Source organism: Falco biarmicus, chromosome 4 (assembly GCF_023638135.1).
Source record: "Falco biarmicus isolate bFalBia1 chromosome 4, bFalBia1.pri, whole genome shotgun sequence".
Classification (NCBI taxonomy): domain Eukaryota; kingdom Metazoa; phylum Chordata; class Aves; order Falconiformes; family Falconidae; genus Falco; species Falco biarmicus.
In genome coordinates, this window is record NC_079291.1 from 8,503,923 (window position 1) to 8,527,940 (window position 24,018).

Here is a 24,018-nt window from a genome sequence, read left to right on the forward strand (position 1 = left end):
CCACAATACAAAACAATAACAAGCAGTAAAAGAACACAACGGAATAATGTTCATTTTAAACAGAAATGTGAGGTAAGTAGGGCAATGACAAAATCTAGCAGGGAACCAGACGTTTGGGTTAAAACGAGAACGCGGCTATCTGCAACGGAAGAGGGAGCTCTCACTGCACCGGCCCCCGCCGGCCCGGGGAGGGGGCTTGCCTTTTCTAGCTGAGGCTGGGGGGGGTGGTGGTGCCCATTCCCTCCCCCTTCATTTTCACTCCGGAATACGATTCAATGCAATTTTCATATTGCTCCTTGTAGAAAGCCATAGCAGAACGCTCCACAGCAAATTACAGTCAGATATGAGCAACGGATGAAACTCGGTAACACTTACCAAGTCTAGCTGTCACAGGGCTATTTTCCTGAGTTAGGAAGGCACTTTTTATCCCCATAGCAATAAGTCTGTTTCTTCCTGTATTTGCACGAAACCCAAACACACTCAGAAAAGTACTACAGCATAAATAATAAGAAATACCAACTGTGTTTGTGACAACGAAGAATGCAGATTGAAGGCTTGATGTAAAACTCACTGAATTTGATTAGAAGACTCTGACCTCACTGGGTTGAATGAAACAATGACAATGTGATTTCGCAAACCACCTCAGAGTAGCTGTTACCCCTGTACATCACCCTTTCTTTTTTTAATAAGCTGTTCCATGTGACTTAGAAAGTAGTCAAAGATTAACATAGATAAATATCAATGTTTTATCCTCCATAAATAAACAGTTATGCCTAAGGTCTCAATTACAGGCACCCTACTGGTGTTCTTGTTTGTTTGCTTACTCATTTGTATTGTTTTGGAGAGAATTATTTCCAAATAAGCACAAAAGAATGAAATACTCTGAAGATGGCCAGAAAGCTTCTAGATGCTTGGTGTAAAACTGACTCGCAAGTTAGGGACATTAGAGGCTTGCTGTGACCTAGGTGTTGAGTGCCATTGTGAGATGTCCTGGGGGGTCTTTCCTAATCACCAGATACCTCTCCAGAAGGAGACTGGAATCATGCCCCATCATTCAGCAGTGTCTGCAGGACTGCTTACAAATCTGGAGCAGATCCTGAAATGAAACAATAACTTGCAGCAGCAATGGATCTATGGTATGTTTACCAGTTGAGCATCTGCTTAGTATTTTCTTCAACCAATGCCACCTGCTTACAGCATATCCAAGGACGTATTGGAATACAACAGAATACAGGTTCAATTACCACACTTGATTCTCTGTTACATGAAGTATCCATTACTAACCTGTAAGGTCCCAGGGAAGGCAGGTGCACTACGTGCATCCATGCAGCAATCAACTTGTAAAAGACTGTAGAAAGTAACTGTTAAATAAGTCACCTATAAATACCCTTCCATACTGCACTCCACACTACTCACTTAAGGAGTTAGGTTTTAGGAATGTAATTTCAAAAGTAATTGCAGGACTGAACATCTGCCCTAGAGGATGAATTCAGGAAACAGAGCCAGGGAGAAGTTGGGACATTGCAAATAAGAACTTCTACATGTGCTGGTAGGACTTATCTTTTCTGTATTTATATATATATATAATTCATGTATATTAAAAAATTACACATTTATTAACACATTTATAAAGACACATATATCTCTATGGCTCCTTGCACTGATTCTTATGGCTTTTCCTCTGTTTAGTTTTACAAGAACTCTAACCAGCCATACAAGTTTCAATATTATAGAAAATCCTACAAAACTAGGGAATCCACCACCTACAAAGATTTTGAATGCTGTAGTCATTCCCAGGGTTCTCCTTTTAGATGGACTAAAATTATGGAGGAATACAGAGTCCGTAACTTATGGGCCAGGTCCATTAGTTGGGAACGTATTATACTGAAAACTTCAGATTTTTTGAAGTCCTCCTCTAGGTTCAGCCTTCCACTACTTAGTTGCACTTTTCTGTTTTTTTCTTAGATGGATAGATTATTCTCTTTGTTGGTTTTGTTGTTATTCTGTTTCACACGTGTTGCCACACATGACTAAGCACTATGCAACTGCGCACTCACTCCCCCCACCGTTGGATGGGGCAGGGGGTCAGATAGGTTGAGATAGAAAGCTGAATAGGTAAAGCAAAAGCCACGCATGCCAGAAGAGCAAAACAAGGAATTAATTCACTGCTTTCCCTCGGCAGGCAGGTGTTCAGCCATCTCCACGAAAGCTGGGCTCCATCATGCCTAACGGTGACTTGGGAAGACAAACACAATAATGCCAAATGTCTCCATCTTCCTTCTTCTTCCCCCAGTTTATATACTCATTATGACATCATATGTATGGAATACCTCTTTGGCTGGTTTGGGTCACCTGTCCTGGCTGTGTCCCTTCCCAATCTCTTGTGCCTCTCCAGCCCTCTTGCTGGCTGGGCCTGAGAAACTGAAAGCTCCTTGGCTTAGTGTTAACATCACCCAGCCAGAACTAAGCCCATCAGTGTGCTAGCAACATTGTTCTCACATCAAATCCAAAACACAGCACTGCAACAGCTACTATGAAGAAAATTAACTCTGTCTCAGCTGAAACCAGGACGGCATGCTTGCATCTGACTCATATATTGGTCCATCTTTTGAAATACTGTCCCATGTCACTGACATAAGTCTTTTGCATCTGGCACCTGTGCAGGTGCAAAGGTCCTTGCCAGTTTTTGAAAAATACAAAAGTTTATCAGGAAGCATGAATCCAAAAATAATTTTATCAGAACAGTATTGATTGTCGAGGTCTGAGTGGTATTACATAAAAAAGATGACACAGGGACCTCTGTAACACAGATTTGTTGTTCTTCTCTGGTCAGAACTCTAAGCATGGATCACCGATGTGATTTACACAGTACCTCCCTTCCATTACTTGCAGGACAGACACTAGTTCATACTTGTCTGAAGGTGTCTAAAGCTTTGACTTATAACAGCCATTCTGATTCCTCTGCCAGAACACGCAGTTTGCGGGGCCAGACTGCAATACTATGTTTCATCAGTGTATATTCAACTGTACCCAGTCTTTCATCCCTTAGTGGCTGGGCTACCAAACCCTTTCGAGAAACATACTTTGCTGTTGCATACTATGAGCAAAACTTAATTCTGCTTATTATGTCTGGTAACAACTTTTTGGCGGTGCTTTGTAAAGTAGCAGGCAGTGTAATGCATGTGCTTTGTGAACTCTCGACCTACTGTGATCACCTTAAGGACCTCTACAAGAATGAAATACTCTGCTTTTATACTCAAATACTTGGATTCCCTTGTCATTTAATTTCTGACCTCTAAATAACACTGATCTGTGCCTACTAGATGCATGAGTTCCTTCAAGAGAAGATGTAGCAGAAATCTTGTAGGAATTACATGTTATCATAAGTGTATGGGACAAATCCAGAAATACAAACACAGCTTGATTTACACATCTGTCTTTCTGTAACTTACATTTTTGTTCTTTCTCCACCCAAACTGAGTTTCTCCTTATTAGCTAAATCCACAGTACTTTAGCCAGATCTCTGTATTTATTTACCTCCACATTTGTAAGATTTTTTTCTGCCCTGTACATCTTTTTTCTGTAATTAAGGTTTCAATTCATTGTCACTGATTATATGCCAAGGTGATAAGATTTCTTACAAATTGGCATTGCTTTCTGCAGTTTTACATCCTAACTCCTTAGAGGGTTATAACTTTTTTCACTCCCAGAAAATGGTCCTCCCATGTTCTTCATATTGTCTTATCAGTAAACTTACTACCTGATACTTCCTGGCAATCCATCCTGGGGACAACCACAAGAAGCAGTTCTTTAAACACAATGTACCTAATTAACTCTCCCAATAACAAGTGGGTTAGCTATTCTAATGTCTTCCTTTGTCTTTCATGCATGCACTTGTTAAGTCATTACCAAGCTCAGTAGAGGAGGTTTTACTATATCAATTATACTGGTTGGATATTCCATTAGCTGCATTTTTTACTTCCTTTATCAAGCATTCAGAAGTCATGGCACCCATGTGTTGCTTAGTTCAATTCCCAAGGAGATAATAGAAGACCAGCTGATACACAGAAGCCTAAAGGAGTCCCAGCTGAGTATTTGTAGCTGCAGACGCTACTATAATCTCAGCTGCCAGCATCAGTTATTGTTGCATGATGGTGCAATTGCACCACAGCTTTATTTTTCATCTCTAAAGGTAAAATATCATCTCTGTTACCTAGTAAGCATGTCAGAGACAAAATTCATGCTCTGAACACTGTCCGCAGACTCCATGTTCCTTCTTATAAGTATCTTGTAGGAACAAGGAAAAAAAAAAGGGGGGGGCGGGGAGGGGGAAGAATATTGCTAGGGATTGAGTTGTTATTATTAATACCTTGGGATTATATCGTGTCCTTGGATGAGGGCTGGCTGTTGCAACAAATGTTCATTTAGGTGTACAGAAAGCCCCTCAAGCTCAGTGGGATTCTGGATTTCTCTTGTCTGCTGGCTGATGTTTCAAATCCTGCAGGATGTTTTTTTTCTTCCTTTCAGCACACAATCCTTTTCATTAAGGAAAATAATTTTAGTTTCTGAGTCTCAAACATTTTGCAGTTTTATATGAACTGATGCCTCCAGACCATAGAATAACAGATACCTGCGAGGCTCTTCATTTACATCAGGTTGCTTTACTAGCTACAGAGGCTGGCCCGAGTGGATCAGCATATACTACTTCCCCTGGCTTTCTTCTGCGTAGGCAATTCTATTTCAGACAGCCATCACTGCCTCCATATAGCCAACAAATGTTACCCAGCTTGGGATCTACCTTGGAAACAGCATCTCTCGCTTGACCCCCTAGGTCCACGGCAAGTAACTCGGAGCTGAAACTCCTCTAGTTTCCCCTTTCAGTTAATTAGCAGTGTATCCAAGTGTGGTCTGTACGTAAGGCTGGCAATTAACAGCTGCTACTTTTAAGAAGACCCTAATTTCTGCTGTCACATTTGTAAATATATAATTACTTCTGTTGTAGTCTTATCCATTATGTTATTGACCTTCATTAGCAGGCTGTTAAAATTCCCTGTGTTAAATTGTACTTTAACCTTCTTTTTGTAAAGGATTTGCTCATTTTTTGCATAGTTTCCTCTTTACTGCTGAATCCATATATGGCACAGAAGTTGTCAAGGGATCTCCTGGGCAAGAAGTAGGGAAATTGATGACAGACTCCTAAATGTACACAAGTACAAACTCTACTTCCTATAGCAAGAGACTACAAAAAGTTTTCAAAGCTACATCTGGTCACAGGACTCCGCATAGTCATTGCTGCTGTCTCAGAAACATTGCTTTGATCCAGAGCATTTTTAAATGTTTTGTTTTGAGTGTTTTTTCTCTTTTTCTTCTTCTTTTTTTTTTTTTTTTTTAATCCCAAGTGGCTTTTCTAAAAAGAAATCTGAGCCCTATACATGGAAACTGGCTAATGGTAGAAAAAATGATAAATAGAATTTGACCAGAAAATCCACTTTTAACATTCTTCCCTCACTCTATTTTCTTTCTTCTTTACAGTCTAAAGGAAGAGTCTGACTGATCTTTCATGAACTGTAGGGAAAACAGGAGAATCTTGAATAGAATTTATATAAAATATTCAATCCCCTCCTATGAGGACTTAAGAGGCATAGTTATTTAACTAGAAGATGGGAGACAGATATTAAAGGATATGGGAGACAGATATTAAAGGAACTCTAGACAGAGTTCTTTCAATGATTTAAGAAAGGCTTCCCTACTTAACAGGATAGTTAGCCTTTCTGCTGCTTGAACTAGAGGATATGAAAGGAAAAGTACCCAGTAAGCCTTAGGAAGCCAGGAATTATGAGGAGTTCCAGTGAAGAGCAGCTAGGAAATCAATAAAATGTTCCAGAAGTTCCTCCAAGCTACGAGAGGAAGGAAACTTCTGAGGGAAAAAAACCCCCAACAAAAAGCCCACCTCATGTCAGACCTCTGACAGGAGCCCCAAAAGATAACAATACTGACTTCAGACTCTTCTGATCTCTACACCTAACTTCTTAATGGGAGAGAGAATTAATAGAATGGGAAAACCAGGAGTGCTTTCTCTGGGAGCATGAGGGCAGAGTCACACTTGGAGGTACTGAATTAGGCGCTGCTGCCATACATGTGCAACTCACACTTAGCACCACAGTCGTTACACCTCTGATCCGTCCCATGGCACTGTAGAGACCCAAGTGCTGAGCAGTGCTGAATGATGTTCACGGGCGATGGCGGTCACCCCACAGCATTCCTGATACCATCTCATTGCGGTTTGGGCTTGCAGGACCTCTTCCTCCAGATTTCGATTTCCTTCCTTAGCTCCAAGTGACCACCAGGAAAAAAAGGTCTTGTAGGATTCCCTAGGACTGGTGTGCAGGGTCAGCACTGAAGCCCAAGCTGTCGTGTGATTAATGGAAGGGCTGACCTCTGACCTGCCGAAAGGCAGTTTGGAGAGTGTAACCCACAGAAGGCAGCGTAGATGGCCTAGCTTTGTCAAAGGCTCTGCACCCTGGCAGTGAAATAAGTAATGTGGGAAAGGTGGCTTTAGGCATTTTAAATAAGTGAACAGTGCTGGAGCTCTGAAAACTGATTAAGCAAGTAGAACGCAGAGCTGAGTCACTCTGTATCTGTCCCTCTGTGTGCACATGTACATATATAGATACATATTTTTGTAAGCGTGTGCATGTATTTGAGCGAGGATATGAAAAAAAAAACAAAGAGGCATACAGTTCCAAAAGCCACTGCAATAACAAATTGGGAGCTGAAGCTGTCACATCATATGAAACAGACCCAGAGAACACATGAAGACACAGTCATGGATATTTTAAAACTTCTCTTCAGTGTTTTGCTCACATTTGGTAGCATTTAATCTGATATCCTTTATGGCTTTTTTTTTTTTTTTTTTTTTCCTGAAGCCAACATTCCCCTTTTGAAGCAATGTTTGATGAAAATGCAAAAATTCTTGGCTAGCAAAAGATTTTATTTTTTTAATCTCCCAAAGTCATATCATTCAGCTTCATGCAGTGAAAAAAATGCTGATGTTCTTCTAAATAAAAGGATTAGGAAGATTAAAACACACACCATTGGACTTGGTGAAAAAAGGCTCAAGTATGATATAGCCTTCTTCACGGCTTTGCCTTGAGGATCACAGCCGAAACCATTCTTGTCTTTACTTTCGGGTGGTTCAGAGAGATGCTGAGTCCAGATCCCCCGTATCGAGTTTTTTCAGAAAAGTTGCAGCAAAAAGGACATTGCAAATAGAGTGCTGCTGAGTGAATGATCAAATTTTATTTTATTTATTTATTTTTGTTATTACAGCCAGATGTTGCCTCAGGAAGTTGAAACAAGGAGTCAGGAACTGACAGCTTAATAATTAAATTGGGAAAGTTGGCAGGCCTCCTGCTACTTCCTCTAATACGTAGCATCTATGAATGAAAGTGTGCAGTATCCCAGTGGCTCTCCTTCCGAACTGGCTCATCTATTACCGGGTAATGATTTTCCGTCGAGGCACGGGGCCTATTACACCAGCTACATAAAGTTAAAAAGACATTATGAAAAAAACGTTCACCGTGGCTTTTACCAACATTTCTACAGAAGACTGCCTAATGCTGACATGTGTTTATTACACTTAATAATGTTTACATAATTCTTCCTTGAGCTCATTACAGCTGTCAAAAATCTGAATAGAGTGTATTTTTGCTCGTGTTTATCTCCCGAAGACCCTGCGGTCACTACGCTGGGACGCAGGCAGTCGCCAGCGGGCTGGAGGCCCCGCCGGCCGCTCGCAGGCAGCTGCCCGGCCCGGCCCGAGCACCACCGCACCTTCCTCCGCTCTCGGGGCTCCTTCCCCGGCCGGAAACCCAGCGTTTCCCACCGCACGCTGCCGGAGCCGCCCGTCGGGCCCGGCGCCGGCGGGAGGCACGGGAGACGCGACGGCCCGGGCATCAGGCGGCCGGCACACCGGCCCCGAGGTGGGCCGGGCGGGGGCTCGGCCGAGAGTGCAACTTCCCCCGGGGGCTGCAGGAGCGCGGGTACAGCAGCGAGGCGGCTGCGGCGTGGGGGGGGGGGGGGCGAGGCCCGTCCTCTGCCCTGGCCCCCGGCGCTAGGCGGAATGGGGGACGGGGACGGGGACGACGCCCCCCGGACCCGGGGGGACGACGCTCCGGAGGCGGCAGACAGCTCCTGGGGAGCGGGGGGACGAGCCCAGCGGGCCGCCGTGTCCCCCCTCCCGCCCCGCCGCTGCCCACGCCGCCGCCCACGCCGCCGAGCCCCCGCCGGGCTTCGGGGGTGGGATGGCAGAGGGGGCCCTTCTGCCCGCTGCCCCCCCCGCCCGCGCGCGGCGAGGGGGCGCGCGAGCCCCCGGCGGCCCCGCCAGGGGGCGGGGCGGGGCGGGGCGGGGGGTCCGGGGCTGCCGCCGCCGCTGCCGGCTGCACTGGCGGGGCGGCGGCGGGAGCGGGAGGCTGCGGAGGTAACGCGGGCGGCGCCGGGGAGGGCTCCCTGCTGCCCGCCGCGGCCGGCGGCGGGGGGAGGCGGCGAGGGGAGGGGAGCGGAGCGGGGCGTGCCGCCGCCCCCCCTCCGCAGCCCGGCTGGCGCGGCGCTCGCCCCGCGGCCCCTTCCGCGCGTGTCCGCGCCCGCGCGGGGCCCGCGCCGCCCCGGCCCAGCCGCGGCGGGTGCGGAGCGGGGCGGCCGCGCTGCGGCGCCGGGGCGGGTGCGCGGGGCGGGTGCGCGTGTCTCCCGTGGGCGGCCGCGCTCTGGCGCCGGCGCGGGCGCTGCCCCCGCTCCCTCGCAGACAAAAGCGCCCGGGACGGCGTCGCGCGGCGGTCCGGTGCGGCGAAGTCGCGCGCGGGAAGCGCCAAACTGCGCGGGACCCTGACGGCCCGGGGCGGGAGCCCCGCCGTGCGCTGCTGCCCCGCGTGCCGGCCTCTGCACAAACGGCGCTTGTTTTGGCCGAAAAATAATAATAATAAACCCGTGGTGTTTGCAGATGCGCTTAAAACAAGCGGACGGGCCTTGGCAGAGCTTGCTGTAAAAAGTGACTGGGAGCGTGAGGGCAGCGCCCCGCCGGCGGCGCGCCTCGCGGGATGACATTCCCGTGCGGGGACGGCCACCGCGGCGTGGCTCTTGGGCGGCCACTTACTCGTTCATCGTCGTGCGTGCCGAATAGTTCCGTAGTTCGGCAACTCGGTGGATGGCCGGGAAGGCGTGCGGGGGCGGCTCCCCGGCTCCGCGGGGAGTGACGCGCGGCTCAGGGCCGCCCGGCCGCGGGGTGTTGCTGGGGCGCGGGGGCTGCTTCGGGGTGAGCGGGGCTGGCCCTGCCGGGGCCCGCGGCGGCCCCGCCGGCTGCGGGTCAGTGATAGGCGTTTCACAAACACGGTGTGAAGGCTCGGCGCTGTGCGCGCGTACTGCGGGCTCTGGTGCAAGGGGGTGATAGGAATGCTGTTCATGCAGTTCTGATGTTCTCCAGTGCTACGTTGTGGTGTGTATTTAGAGTGACAGCTCGGTCGTTTGAATCTGGCAGGATTTTGCTGGTTTTGATAGCGTTGCTATTTTGCCTTTGGCTGAGGCGTGCTTAATAGCATTTTTAGCAAGCGACATGTAACAAAATACAAAGGGGCTGAAGCGCAGGCAATAAATGCAGTCGAACTTCATCTTTGAAGACAGACAGGAAGCAATAGCATGGATTCTGAAAACAAAATATTTAATGGCGCAACACAAAATATTACTGTCCGAGGACCGTGCTGAATCCAAAGAGTGCCCAACAGAACAGTACAGCAACAGCCCAAAGAGAGGAAATTTACCGAGACGGCTTTTTGGCTCTTACTCTTGGAGGAGTTCTCATGAGGAAGTTTAGCAAGTGTAGGTTAATTATATATGATGTTACGGTTAACTGAAGGAATTGAATGCCTAGTGCAAGAGCCTATGCGCGTGGGAGAGGCTGATGTAAGGTAAAGTGGTGTCAGTGCAAATGGTGTCATTGGGGTAGAAGTTGCTATGTGGCCGTCACTTGTTTGCAGTTCTGGTTATGTCGTTCGGGAAGAGTTGGAAGCAAAACTGAAAAAAACATTGCTCTTATTTTAAGAGCATCGAGAGTTGGTGTGTGTTTTGTTTTTAACCAAGAAAGGTGGTTTTGTTTTAAAATGCTAATTAAATCTTTCTTTTATGAACTAAGCCCTGGGTAAGAGCTTGATGTGTCAGCATCTGTCTGTGTCTGATTTAATGATCAGAGAAGGTCGATCCTTAGATTTTTATGTGGGTAAGCTTCCAGCAAAATACTTTATGCTAGATAAAGGGTTGCAGGATTTGTCCTTGCATAGTAATGTCAGTGTTAGTAAATGAGAGTGGTTACTAGTATAGGATCTGCCTCGACCCAGGTTGTCATCATTCTGTGAGACTAAACATGCTCGTGAAGAGTGCAAAGGCTGGCTCCAAAGCAGATGGTCGCATTTTGCATCTTTTCTGATTCTCGTCTGCACCTTCCTGCAGAGCTGAGGGGTCTTGCAGTCCGCTTGCATTTTCAGGCTACTTTGCCCCAATGGCAGTGTAGTAAAGAATCTGTTACACTTGAAAATCCGGTTCTCTCCAGGTAGAAGGAGTGACATCACCAAGGACTGTTTCATCATGATGACTTTTTGGTTTTCTGCTGAAGTAGGTTTGTTTATATTTGTAGTGAAAGTAATTTATTGATACTGGCTTGCTTCAGGGGTAATGGGTCTCTACTGTGGGCAAAGCGTAGAAGGCTCAGTATTCTCACATACCCGCTTTTCTGTAGAGTGAAATAAGTTATTCTACCAAATTTCTGGTTATGAGGTGCCCACAGGTGTGTACAGTAGGAGTTTGAGCCAATGTGCCTGAAAGGGACCATCCATTTTCATACTTGTGCCCATATGGATATGGTGGGAGAGGTATGCAGTATAAACACAGTCTCTGTTGACTTCTGTGGATTTACACATGTGTAAAATCAGAGTTGCAAGCAGGTTTAATACAATAATACTTGTATTTCTTTCTTGTGTGGAGCACCAGTATTTTCAAGACAAAGATCTATTTTTCCACTGCTTTGCACCCCAGCGCATGGTTCTTCTGTATTATCATTCTTTTCAGTATCTTCAGTGTATTATCAGTAGCGATTTAAAAAGCTGCCACTCCACAGTGGGTTGCAGTACAAAGTCCAGCCAGTGTCATCCAACTGTTGTGAGCAGTTATGGTGTCCTTTTTGTCATAGTGGAAGTTTCTTCTAACTCTTCTGAACTAATAGTTACTTTATGCATGAGGCCTTAATATGTTCTTGCCTGTTTAATAACCTGTTGTTTCAGTAATATCTTGTAGCATCAAACTCTGATTACCCGCATGAAATCTGTTGTCTTTCAGTATCATTGACTCTCATTTATATATTAGGAGGAGACTGTAGTTACTAAAATTCCCTAATATAGCTTAGCTGTTCTTAATTATAATAATGGAGTCTATTACAATGCATATTGTAGGTGCAAACTATTGTTAACGCTTAAGCAAGTCATTGGGGAAAAAATTACATCAAATTTTGCTTCTTTGTAGGGTGTGTTCTAATTAAATATGATAGGAGACAGTCTTTCAGTCCTGAGATCCTGACGAAATGTCAGTTTCATCGTATTTCCGTCCTTCAAAGCAATGTGCAGTATTCTGTATAAATACAGGAAAGCGTGGAGAATTTGTAGAATAGACATTTACCTGTAATTACAGAATCATGGAATGGTTTGGGTTGGAAGGGACCTTAAAGATCACCTAGTTCCAGCCCCCCTGCCACGAGCAGGGATACCTTCTATCCGACCAGGTTGCTCAAAGCCCCATCCAGCCTGGCCTGGAACACTTCCAGGGATGGGGCATCCACAGCTTCTCTGGGCAGCCTGTTCCAGTGCTCCACCACCCTCACAGTGAAGAATTGCTTCCTTATATCTAATTTAAATCTACCCTCTTTCAGTTTAAAGCCATTACCCCTTGTCCTATCACTATATGCCTTTGTAAAAAGTATAAGGAATCCTTTTTTTATTTTTTTTTAGGAGCTACTCGTGTTAGTGAAAGCAGAAAGACCTTCACTTGGTTAAATATTTATTTAGTTTGTTGGAGGTTTTAGATTTTTCTATGCCAGCCTAACTTTTCTCTGCTGTTCACCTCTTCCTTATATCCTGACACAACGAGCTTTTTATTGTCAGCTTTGATTACAGCCATATATGTTTCAGTAGTGCTTTATAGCAAGTCTGTAGGGCAGTAGATCCTACCATATCACAGATCTAATTTATGACTTTATTTTTCAGCCATTATGGCAAGTCTGCTGATCAGAATTAAAATTATTTAGATATAATTAAAATAGGCCAGTTGAAATGTGTATGAACTCATACAGTTTCCCTTTTCACTAGATATTTTTTTGGGGGGGGGGCTATTTTTTTTTTAATACGGAGTGCAAGCTGTTGCTAATTAGCATGGCGCTCGGTAGGTGGTCTCTATGTAAGCTAAATGGAGAGGATAGGCTGAAGGGGAAAAAACCCTCAAACCTGGAGAAGTAAAAGTGCCAGCCTTGGAGGTGTTAAAAAAGCTTTGCACACAGGGTGGGTTTTGTCCTCCCTGTTAGACCAGTGAAGGCAAAACCTTTCCATGTTGTGTGTAAAACTTCAGACCTGAGCTAGTTGAATCCTGTGCCGATGTGTGTGTTTGGGCTGGTTGCAGGCAGAGGGGCCTCTCTTGTGAGACGCACTAATTTCTCTACTACTTCTTGTGCAGGGCTACAGCTTGTCTCCCGTTTAGTAGGCTGGCGTGGGGAGTTGATAGACAGCAGTGTGGGGCTGGGAGCACGTGTATTTCCAGAATTGCAGCAGGTTCACTGAGGAGGTGCCATGGACACTGCCACCATGCAACAGCTCCGGTGCGTTTGCCATGGCTTTTCTCTCATGGATGCAGAATATTACAGACACCTATGTTTGTTACTATTATTAAATTGCTGAAGGCTTATTTACTTTGGATATATCTGTAACATATATTCTGCGTACGGTACACAGAGATGAGAGAGTAAGAGTATGTGTGTGCACGCGCGCGCGTGTGTGTATGTAGATATTTCCATGACTATTTTTGATGGTTAAAACACATTTTGTGTGATCAGGTGGAAATTATATGCCAGCTAAGGGGGCAGGTTTTGAACTTGCACACCCAGTAATCTTAAGGTCCAGGACTGCTGATTATTGCTGCAGTATTTGGTAGTCATGATTGTGGAGGTTTTAGTTCTTATCTAGGCAGATATGGAAAAGGTGCTACATATTGCTGCTGCAGGGAGCAACGTAATAGAAGACAGGCTTTAAGTAAATGATACATAGAATCTTTATTAAACCCATTCTGGCATATGGGGAGCATCCTCAGAAGTTGTATAGGAAGCTGCCTTCCTTGGGTCTCTGAATGAAACCCGATTCGCTCTCTGCAAGGACATGCCAGGCAATTAAGGTCACTCTCAGTAGCTCAGTACAGGTAACACATCTTCCTTTTCTCACATCTTCTTGTATCTGTTTTGACCTATGCCTAGATTCTCTGCAAATACTTTGGAATTTATGCTGTCAAGTGAGTGATATGTACTGCTCATTTATCAAAGTAATGCAGTAGACCCTATCTCAAAATAATGATTAGAAGTTCTTTTTCTTTAAGAGAGGGCGCTTTAGCCCAAGGTATTGGTACATGCAAATATTTTAGCATTAGGTACTTTTTTGAAATTTAATTTAGCAGAAAACTTAGAAGTAACTAGTAAGAAAATCCTGCTTTTTAAAGGTTTCCATCTAGAGTTCAAAGAAAAGTCAAAGGAAGTTACAGATCATATGTCTTTTATTTTTTCTGGGGTCAGCTGCAGGAAGTTGTATAGCTACATTCTAAACCACATTCAGTTTGCTTTAAATGTAGATATTTCTTTGTTTGGTCACTGAAAAAAATGCTGTTCCACAGTGATCTGTGTTTAGGTGATCTGAGATGCCACTCATGAAGCAGTGCATTTTTCTGTTGAATGCTTCATGCTGCTCCTCTGAGGTCATCCTTAGAAGAGCTTGCTTTGAGATCAGGAAGGAAGGTAAGACTATGGTGCTCTGTATGTCAAGGGGACCTGTAAAACAGTGCTGTGTGATCAAGGTGAAATATGTTAAAGTCTTTGCATTTTCATAGTTTAAAGAGTTTTAACTCAGAGCAGCCACCTTGTTTCAGCCATCAGTAGATGTTAATATTTTAGCTAAAATACTTGTATTTAAAAATTAATCAGGAAAAGAAACAGAGCACTTCTCAGATTTAGTGTACTGATTTGCAAATTTACTGCTTAAGATGTGGCATATTGCCATCCTTTTTCATGCAGAATTTGGGTTCACCTCCGTGGCTGTAAGACCATGCCTGGCTTCTTTTCTTTGTAAGTGTTTAATGAAAAATATTAGCTACAACATTGGCTTCTTGTCTATATTATATATTGCCCAAGGGATATTTGGTGTCCATCCATATCATGTGCTTTCTTCTAAGCCATTATTCTTAGGGTATGGGAACTGTAGGAGTAAAAGTGTATAGTGATTAAAAACCAACACTGAATCAGTCAGCAGTGTGCTGTTGCAGCAACGGGGACTAATAGCATGCTGATGTGTATTAGCAAGAGTGTGGCCACCTAGCTGAGGTGGGTGACTATTGCTCTTGACAATGCTGTTTCTGTGTCCTGTCTTTGGCCCCCGGTGCAAGCAAGGTAGGGACAAACTGGAGAGCCCAGAGGACGGCTGCTCAGGTGGTTGGGGGCTGAAGCACACGGTGTACAAGGAGATGTTGAGGGATCTGGGTTTGCCCAGGCTGGAGATTAGGGAATGAAGATGAATTGCTGCCTTCCATTTCCTGATGGGCTGTTATGGAACAGGGAGAGATGCTTTTCTCTGGAGCATGCAGAGAAAGGACAAGGTGCAATCATCACACACTGAAATAAGGAAATTCTGACTGGACATAAGGAAAAAAAAATAGCAATGAAAATGGATAAGCTGTGACCTGGAGTCTGTGAAGGTTGCGGGATTTGCCTGTGGAGATTTAAACACTTGACTGGACAAGACTGAACAACTTGATCTAACTTTGAAATCGGCACTGCTTTGACTACTGGGAGTTGGAGGACATGGCCTCTAGAGGTCCTTTTCAGCCTAAATTATTCTGATTCTGTAAGAAGATTTCCCACAGAGAAAGTAAGTATCGTAAGAATTATGCTAAATAATCTTTAAATTATATTCTTAGAAGGGAAGAGCTATTTGTTTGCAGTATCAGAGGAGCCCATTGTGTAGTACTCATGGCCAACGTAATTTAGAATAAAGATAATTTTGTAAAGAGCATGTACAAAACGAACAAGTGTAAACTGTGTGTGGGGCAAAGTGCTTCTGCACCGTGCTGCTGCCATGCCTAGTTACAGTCTTGCTGCCACGTGTTGAGAAGAGCTCTGACAGATAAATGTAAGGCATGTCAGGTGGTAGTTTTGGCTGCGGCTAGTGTAGGTAAGTTCTTCACAAATCTGGGAGGGTTTGTAACACATACTAAGTTAGAAATGGCTGTTTGGTGTAATAAAAAAGTGCCTTTTTTTTTTTTTCTAGAGTGACTAATGAATCTCTCTAAGACTGACTGTTGACATGTGCTTTGGGCCTGATGTGATGGGAGTACTCTGTTGATGTTGTTTGCTGTTGTTAGTTGTGGCGTCATGTTTGACCATTTGTGTTTTGTGATATACAGCTTGAATATAAGATGTGTTTTTTCTTAAAGAGTTGTTTCATGTTTCTCAGAACTAACTTTGTGTTAAGGCAGGCAAGATTTCAGCACTTCTTGTCTTGGGTGTCTGTGTGAAGTCACAATGAATCAGAAATCCTGATAGGCTTGGCCTTAAGACTTTAGCTTTTCCAAAAAAAAACTAATGATGACCAAATAGTCTATGGTATGTGAATTGTAGTTCTGCCGGCATTATTCGTTCAAGCAGTATCTCACTGAAATAGCATGAACTTTATATATTGAGGACTGTATTTTGAAATTGGAAAATTCAGTAGTGGAGAACAAGTTTATTTGTTACCTTGTATGACTGCGTGCATACATGTTTACTTACGGGAGAAGGAGGGAGGAATGTATCATAGAGCAGTTCAGGCTGGAAGGGGCCTTTAAAAGTCATCTAGTCCAATCCTGCTGCAATGAGCAGGGACATCTTCAACTAGATCAGGTTGCTCAGAGCCCTGTCCAACCCGACCTTGAATGTTTCCAGGGATGGGTGTCTGAGCAACCTGTTCTGGTGTTTCACCACCCTTGTTGTTGTTTTCTTTTTTTTACAACACCCCCCCCCCCCCCCCCCGCTAAAAAAACAAAACAAAACAAAACCACAACCAAACCCAACCCAAAACCCAACAACCAACCAAAACAAAAAAACTCCCCAAACTACCAAAAACCCCAAGAGCATCCTACCCAACAAACTCTGCCCCCCTCCCAACATTTTAAGACACGATTTTAGTTTTTCATAGGGGAGGCTCTTTTTGGAGGGCTCTGGGGGCCCACGCCAGCAGGTCACAGATAATGGTGGTAGAACTGCTCAGTTACCAACCCACCTGGGTCCCCAGCTCTTGTTGCACTGCCTCTGCCAACTGCCCTGTACTTCATCACCACACTGCCCCGAGGGTTGCTCTGTCTGCAGTAACCCCCCTGCTCCCCCTCAGAACAATTATGTTTTTGCTTTTTAGCAGATGACATTAAATGCCTTTTACTGTTAACTGAGTTAAATATGCTAGCTGTGATTCAGGTTTAAAACCTGAGACTCTTGTTCAGCCTTTCAGAAAGACCGTTGGAGACAGTATGTATATAATCAGCAGCGGTGTAAGTAGATGCTATCAATCTAGGCTGCTGTTTTCTCTCTGTGGGCCAGATTGAGTGCGGCCTTTCTGCAGAGGTACAATGGGCTTGTATAAAAGCTTGAATGATTGCTGTTGGTGCTCTGTAAGATGCACAGGCTTCAGTGGCCTTTCTCTCCAGGGGCTGCCTACCTGTACTGGCCACAGGGTGGGAATCGAGGAGGCAACATTAAGGAGAGCAGGCTGTTGCTCGAAAGGGTATCAGGCAGGAGGTATGCTGTCTTGTACTCCCAACAGGGAAGGGAAGCTGCGGCTTTTTGCTCTGTCCTTCACCTTCCTTGAGTCCTGCTTTTGTATTTAATATTCTTAACAATATATTTATATATAGGTATTTTTTTTAGCCTTGAGATTCAAGCTTCTCAACTCTAAGTAACCCTTCCAAAAGGGTGTGAGAGTAATCAGGAGACGTTACGTTAGCAATTTTGAATCCCCTTTAGCTGCTCTGTGTATTTAAATCATACTCAGGATGTGTTTTCCAGCATTGTACATATATAAAAGGGAAAGGTGTTCTCTTTAATTTTTAAATGAAAGTTGAAATGCATGAGCTGTTGTTGAGGAAGCGTAAGAAAAACGCCAACATCACTGGATTCAGATCAGAAATCTGGGAGCAGCTCTGCTGGTTCTAGCAAGACTGCAATATGGAAATAGCTTTGCTGAAAGATCTGCAGATTTATACAAAATCAGGCTGGGTTTTTTTTGGTTGGGTTTTATGACTGATTTTAACAATGTTAAGTGTATATATTTGATTTAGAGCATTTCCTGATTTGGGAAACCAGTAGAGAAGTGTTTTGAAAATAATATTATGAGTACTAAGGGCTGGACAGGCAGAGCATGTTGTTAGTGCAGCACCCATTGTTCTGTAGTGCTGCTGATGTGAGAGGGAAAAGCAAACTGTCTTTTGTGGCTGTAGTTTCTGCACTCTGGTAGACTCTGAGAACAGTCAATTCTCAGCTGAAGATGTAAAAGGGCAATACAGAGCAATTCCTCTTTTTTTTTTTTTTCCCTTTTCCTTTATTTTATTAATTTCTTGACTACTTTCTCACTTGTCCTCTTGTTGGGCAGTAGTGGGTTGGCAGAAACTGCCTAGTTAGATCAAAAGGTAGAGGTCATATTTCTGAAATCATATTTCCCTTTTTTTAAAAAAGGGGTTGGACTTTTCTTGTGCTGATGGTTCAGCTGTAAAGGTATTTCAGCTGTTTTTTATTTTTCCAAAGTGAAGTTGAGTAAACTGGGGGAAGTTAGTTGTGTGTGCTCTGTGCTAGTGCAAACAGTTGACCAGCCCTGGAATTCCATTGGGTGCTCACAGGGAGTTGTGGCATGGACAGCTCCTTCTTCCTTGAGCTGGAACTGAGGAGAGGTTCAGTGTGGCAACTGATAGGGATGCTGAGTGTGAAGAGGAAGAAAGGAAGCACGTCTTGAACCTGAGATGCCCACATTCAGAGCCTTTAGTGAAGCACCGCTCTGGTTTTGATTTCTCATTTGCGGGTATATGAGATAACATTAAGATCTTTCCCTGATTATTCCCTGAGTATTATTGTTCTGGTGATGGGTAGGTTTGCCTTATTCCTTCAAAACTTCGCTTTGTAACTGTTCTTTCCCCTTACATTCTTCCAGCATGTCAAACTGGCTTAGGTGCATGAAGACTACGCTGGTGTCAAGCTCCCACTGACTGGCCTTCAGTTTTCAGGAGCAAAGGTACAGTTACAGGGTAAGTTAAAATCCACTCACAGAATCCCCTGAAGGAAACAAAGGCTTTAATTAGTGCCCTCTGCTTTGCATGGCAGTCTCTGGCACATTTCCTCCTTCAGAGTTGCTTGGTCCATGACAGCAGGCTATCAGCAATAGAGAAAGGGAAATCCAAAAGAGTGGGGTCACTTTGAAAATGTAGTGAAAAGTTAATGAATAGCACTTATAGGGAAAATACTGATGCAGGCTGTGTCAGGTAAGCACTTTAAAAGTGAAAAGTGCCCCCCTGTTGGTTTGTTCTCCTTTTAACTGATCTCTTTGAAAGTCTAATTGGAATCACAGTTGAACTACTGTGATAAAATATGTTTTTGGTAGATAAAGTTGAAATAATACACATTTAGCGATTGGGAGTGTTGCTGGAAATAGTAAGCTCATGTAGAAATGAACACAAATTTCCATTTCTTGTTTCATCCTAAGGGCAAAGTACCCTTGGTGCAAAGCCCAGGGGACCTATATAGTCATTAGCAGATGGAGGGGGACATTAATCTTCTACCCACAAATCTGCCCCAGCACATAAAGCAGGGAGCGTCTGTTGTAAGGATTGCTAGAGGTTGTACTAAACATGATAGTATAGTTTATAATCCCAGTGCCAGCCACTCTTGCTGTTCATTGCTGTGTTCTCTTGGTACCCTGTGTCTCGTGATTTCGCTTTTTCTATCTGTGTATAATGGAGTAGTGACAGTGTTTCTGCTTCTTGAGATGCTGGCAGAAGCTTCTTCCAACACGCTTTTTTTAATCTCTCTTGCTGTAAGCGCTAGAGTATGCTAGGATATACTTTAGGTACTTTTTTGTGCATAGGGAGAAATGTATGATTTTTCTGTGTCATTCAGTCTTTCTCATTTGGCAGTAAGCTAGGAGACAGGCATGGTTAATGAGGTATCTCAGCAGTGCATTTTCATGGGAGCATAGTTTAAGGTTAGGAGTATGTCCAGTCTCCAAACTGCCTAGTGAGCATTCTGTATTTGGAAACAAATGCCAGCTGGCAGTGGTTAAGGAGTGCATGCTTATTCTGCTCATGATAGCCAAAACATGCTCCCTGCTGTGTGCTTTTGGCAGCTTTGCACTGGCAATATGTCTCAAATGCCAGTTGCATGTCCTCCTTTCTTCCTCATAAGTGTGTCCCATAAGGCATGATTTAGCCTAAATAAAAATGTGCCTCTGTTAGACTTGGTAACATATGGAAAGAAAGAGACTGCTTGTTTTCAAAAATCAAAAGTCTTTTTGAAACACCTGTAGTACATTATTTCTACAGTGGAACTAGAAGGATGATTGTCATGTCTTCCTATACTCAGTGGCAAATTAGCCTTAAATTCCTGAAGATCTCATGAGTTTTGTGACACCAGTTCTTAGGCATACTACAGTGAAAATTTCCCGTAATTTATTCTCGGTGAGAGCACTGGCTGGAATTTCAGTCCTAAAGTGGCTGTATATTAAGTTTATTTGAAGTTCTAACTCAACCACAATGTAATTAATACATTTACCAGATAGGTAAAATTAATTGCATTAATTTGTGGTCTGAACATAATTATCACCTCTTTTATTTCTTTCTATTTGTAAAAGTAATTATGCCTTTGCAATAAAATATAATGCTTACTTTAGATTTATTGACTTAAAACAATTCAATCAAATGTTGCAAATGTGTTTAGCTGAATTATTTGAAACAGTTTGTGAGTTGTGGTACACTGGATACAAGTTCTAATAAATCCGGTCTACATTTCTTTGTCATTTTTACCTCCAGTAACAGCATAACAGGTTAAAAAAAGCATCATCAAAAAAAAAAAAAAGGGGGGGGGGTGGAACAAAGCACTGAAGCTTTTCAATTCAACACTCCAACAATTGCTTTTAAGGTCAAGTCAACTATAGGGTGAGTAACCTGTGCTTAGAAGTTGGGTGTAGAAATACTTATGTATTTAAGCTCCATCACTTCTTTAAGGAGATCTCTCACTTTGTTTGAAGAAGATCTCAATACTTGGCAGGATGATAATTCTCAGTTTAAGTGCCTTTTTATTTTCTAAATCAGTGAAATTCTGTTGAGATCTGGTAAGATAATGGAAGTTTAAAAATCAGATTATCTTCTCTAACGTGTTCATTAGGAAAAGGTTGTCACCTTGCCAAAATCACAAACGTTCCCAAAGCTGGGATCGCATGACTACTAAAGAAAGGAACAGTACCCATTGGAAAATGCTAGGTTTTTTGGTTACCATGCTTCTGTGTATCTGTTGAAGCCTGCCTGTGGTAACCGATTTAATGTTCCTGTTGCTCACTTTGCTTTCATAGTAAGTAAGAATAATCTGCATTTCCCAGGCAGGAGGTGAAAAAGAGGGTCTTACTGTGACCCTTTCCTTAAACCCATAAGCTTACCTCAGCAGCCCGGTATCACTGTCACTCACATAACTTTCTGCCAAGAAGGACTTGTTTTCAGTTCTTGTTTAAAGTAACTTTCAGCAATTCAGTTGCTTTCAACAACTGATCTAAAGTGGCACAGGTTTCCTTCCAAGTTCTTTGTCACATCCATTATCCCGCTATATTCTGGATATCCAAGGCCATGGGCATCTGTGTTCAGGTACCTGAATACTTTCGTGGTTCTCTGTACTATAGTGAAGTTGAGAATCAAATCTTGCTGTGATCTGTGTTGAAGGAGCACTGCTGCACATTGGTTAACTTATTCATGCTCTAAAAACCTTGGGTATGAGATGCAAAAAAGGTGTTCTAGAAAGTAGGTTGCAAAATCAAACCCTCAGAAGTTGTGAAATGCCAGATTTGTTATTTTCTTCTGTGCCTGTAATTGATGCAGGAATACAGATCTTGCAACTGTAATTTCATCATACCCTAACCATAAGGCACCTGAATTGTGGTAATTCTTACATGAAAAGATGTGTGGCATGGTCATGATACTTACTAAATAACATGGTAGCATTTGTGTAGGAGGAAAAACAGTGTTCACAGAAGGATGATCATAGAATGCGATGCTGAGTTACTATATACATTTAGAATTTAAATTCTGTTGAACCAATTCTGTTTAAATTCTGTGTCAGCTAAATATATTTGCATTGTATAACCTTAATGTGGATTCAGACCTGCAATAAGTAAGCATGTGTAACATGATTGATTTCAGTGAAGTTTCTCCCATTTATGCTGGTGTTGAATTCTGCCTCTAGTCAAAAAGTTTTGTAAAAGTTCTGCCAACAGAATTCTGTCTCTGAACAGCTTTGAGGCTTGCCAGCAGTGTTATTTCTTTGCGTTATAAGAGCAGCTCTAGTTACATGCCAAAACATGGTCTTATTTTTAAACTGAGAAATAAATGAAACCTATGTAGAAATGGAAACTTTGTAGAATGCCAGATTCTAACCACGTTACTCCCATTGGAACCACTAGGACCATTTTTTGCAATCTGCTCTGTCTTTATAGCATTAAGAGGAATTTCACAATGTGGGAAATACTGGAAAAAATAAATGCAAGAAAGGCAGGAATTCTGCCAATGTCCATGTCTTTTTTTAAAAAAGCGATTATAACCTACTTTCTGCGATGTGTTTTATGCAGGTATCAAACTTAACCAGACTTCAGTTATGGCCATCCAGCCGCCATTTCAAAAGTGTTATTCTATAGAGAAGAGGCAGATTGAAAAATTTGGGTACCTAAAAATTTTCAGCATAATCATAATTGCATGATTTTGGCCTCTTTTCTTAAGAAAGAGGCTTAGAAGGCTGGAGGCTCTGTCTGCCAGGCTTCTTTTGCATTTCCTTATTTTTAAACTTTTTGTCCAATGCGAGCAGAATTTTAAGAAGTTACTTCCAGTAAGACAGGGGTTAAAACAGATGGAGGGGGGTGGGAAAGAGAAATACAAGGAGAGGTTGGTTTGCTCTAGGAGTATCTTTACTTTCCTCATACACTAGCCCTAGTAAAAAGGCCCAGATGTTTTGCCTGCAGCAGTGTGCAAGCAGTCAAATCCATTGAGGGCTTTGAGATGAGGCTCTAGTGATTTCAGGCAGTTGTTGACTTTCAGCTTGTGTGAAAAGGATAGAACAGGTATGTCATGTCATCATTCCATGATAAAAGGAAGGCAGAAATTTGGGTTTTAGTCCAGAAGACTTTCTGGGTATTTTGCATTTGGAGTCTCAACTTGGTCTTGAGCTGAGGTCTTCAGAGCAGTTAGAGGTAAGTATAATCAAGCTGAGCTCTGTAAGTATGATTAATGCTAAGGGACAGCAGATGCCATTATAGTATTTTGAAAGCATATTCAGTCAGGTAGCACAGATTAGCAAGAGGTCTAGTAAGACTGGAAATGTTCACTAGTTTTGATGGCTGAACGGTTATTTGTGATACATCACTAGGTGGCTGTGCTCCTGCTAACCTGTGACTTAAGGGCAGCATATTGCTTAGCACAACTCTTCATGTGTTTGACAGTAAGTTGTTTGTAGACCAGTGTAGCTGGGTGGTGTTACGCTGTTGACACTCAAGGTTTTATCACCGCTGAAGTCACCTTGGGCAATGTGTAGTCCTGGCAGATAGGCATGGTGGATTTATGTTCTGAGCCCTTAGCTCGGATGGCAGATTTTATATGTAGGCCTCCTGCTTTGTACATTTAAACTGCTTTTGGGATGGAGTTGTAGTCGTATCACTTGCAATTGTCTAATATTTGCTACTTTTTTCTCAATTCTTAAGATGGATCTTCACTTTGTACGGAAAGGGAATTAATAATTGTCTTCTGCAGGCTTTTTGGCAGGGCATGGTCAGCTCTAGGGATCTTTGACTTGTAGTAATCTCATTGGCAAAAGATGTAACTTGCAATAAATTGCATTTCGTTTTTCTAAAGCCTGAAATTACCTGTATCTTCGAGTTTTAGGAAGAAGGTAAGTATTAAAGGCATTAAAAGGCAGTTAGACACTAAGGTCCTGCTGTCTAGATTTGGTGCATAACTCCTATTTGTATCTTTGCAAATCTGAATTTTTTCTTTGTGTATCTGGTGGATGTTTAAGGAGGTGGCAAAGAAGCTACTTTCTACTACTTCATTCTGTAATTATAAATACACCGACTTTGGTATGAGAAACACCAGACAATAAGTCTTGGTGATGGTTAAGTTAATTCACTTTTAGAAGTTCAATAATTCATCTCAGAAGTGTCAGCAGCTGGGTCTTGTTAATGGTAAGCCTTTCATTTCTGTTAAATCAATTGTGAATAATAGGATCCTTCAGAGAAAAATGATGAAGTAAGCATTGATTTCCAAATTGGGTGTCTGATATTGGAGCATTAATAAAATCTAGGGCAAGGAGGCAACTAGGACCTCATACACTCTGATCACCTAAGTAGTAATCAGAGAAAATCAATGATTTTTGTGTATGGTGCTAGATCTGTTAACATTTCATCTGTCACCATTCAT

At 43.1% G+C, this 24,018-nt stretch overlaps 1 protein-coding gene across 3 annotated transcripts in view; it reads left to right on the forward strand.

Moving 5' to 3' along the window:
- The first annotated feature begins 8,436 nt into the window (after positions 1-8,436).
- Positions 8,437-24,018, forward strand: part of RARB (retinoic acid receptor beta) — a 334,203-nt gene continuing 318,621 nt past the window's right edge. Inside the window, exons 1-2 of one of the 3 annotated variants that reach the window (XM_056334286.1) lie at positions 8,437-8,479; positions 18,510-18,603. The gene's annotated coding sequence lies outside the window, so the exon portion shown is untranslated. Of the gene's footprint in view, positions 8,480-15,065; positions 15,207-18,509; positions 18,604-24,018 lie in introns of those variants that run through there. The other 2 variants (XM_056334288.1, XM_056334287.1) reach the window with 2 other exon arrangements.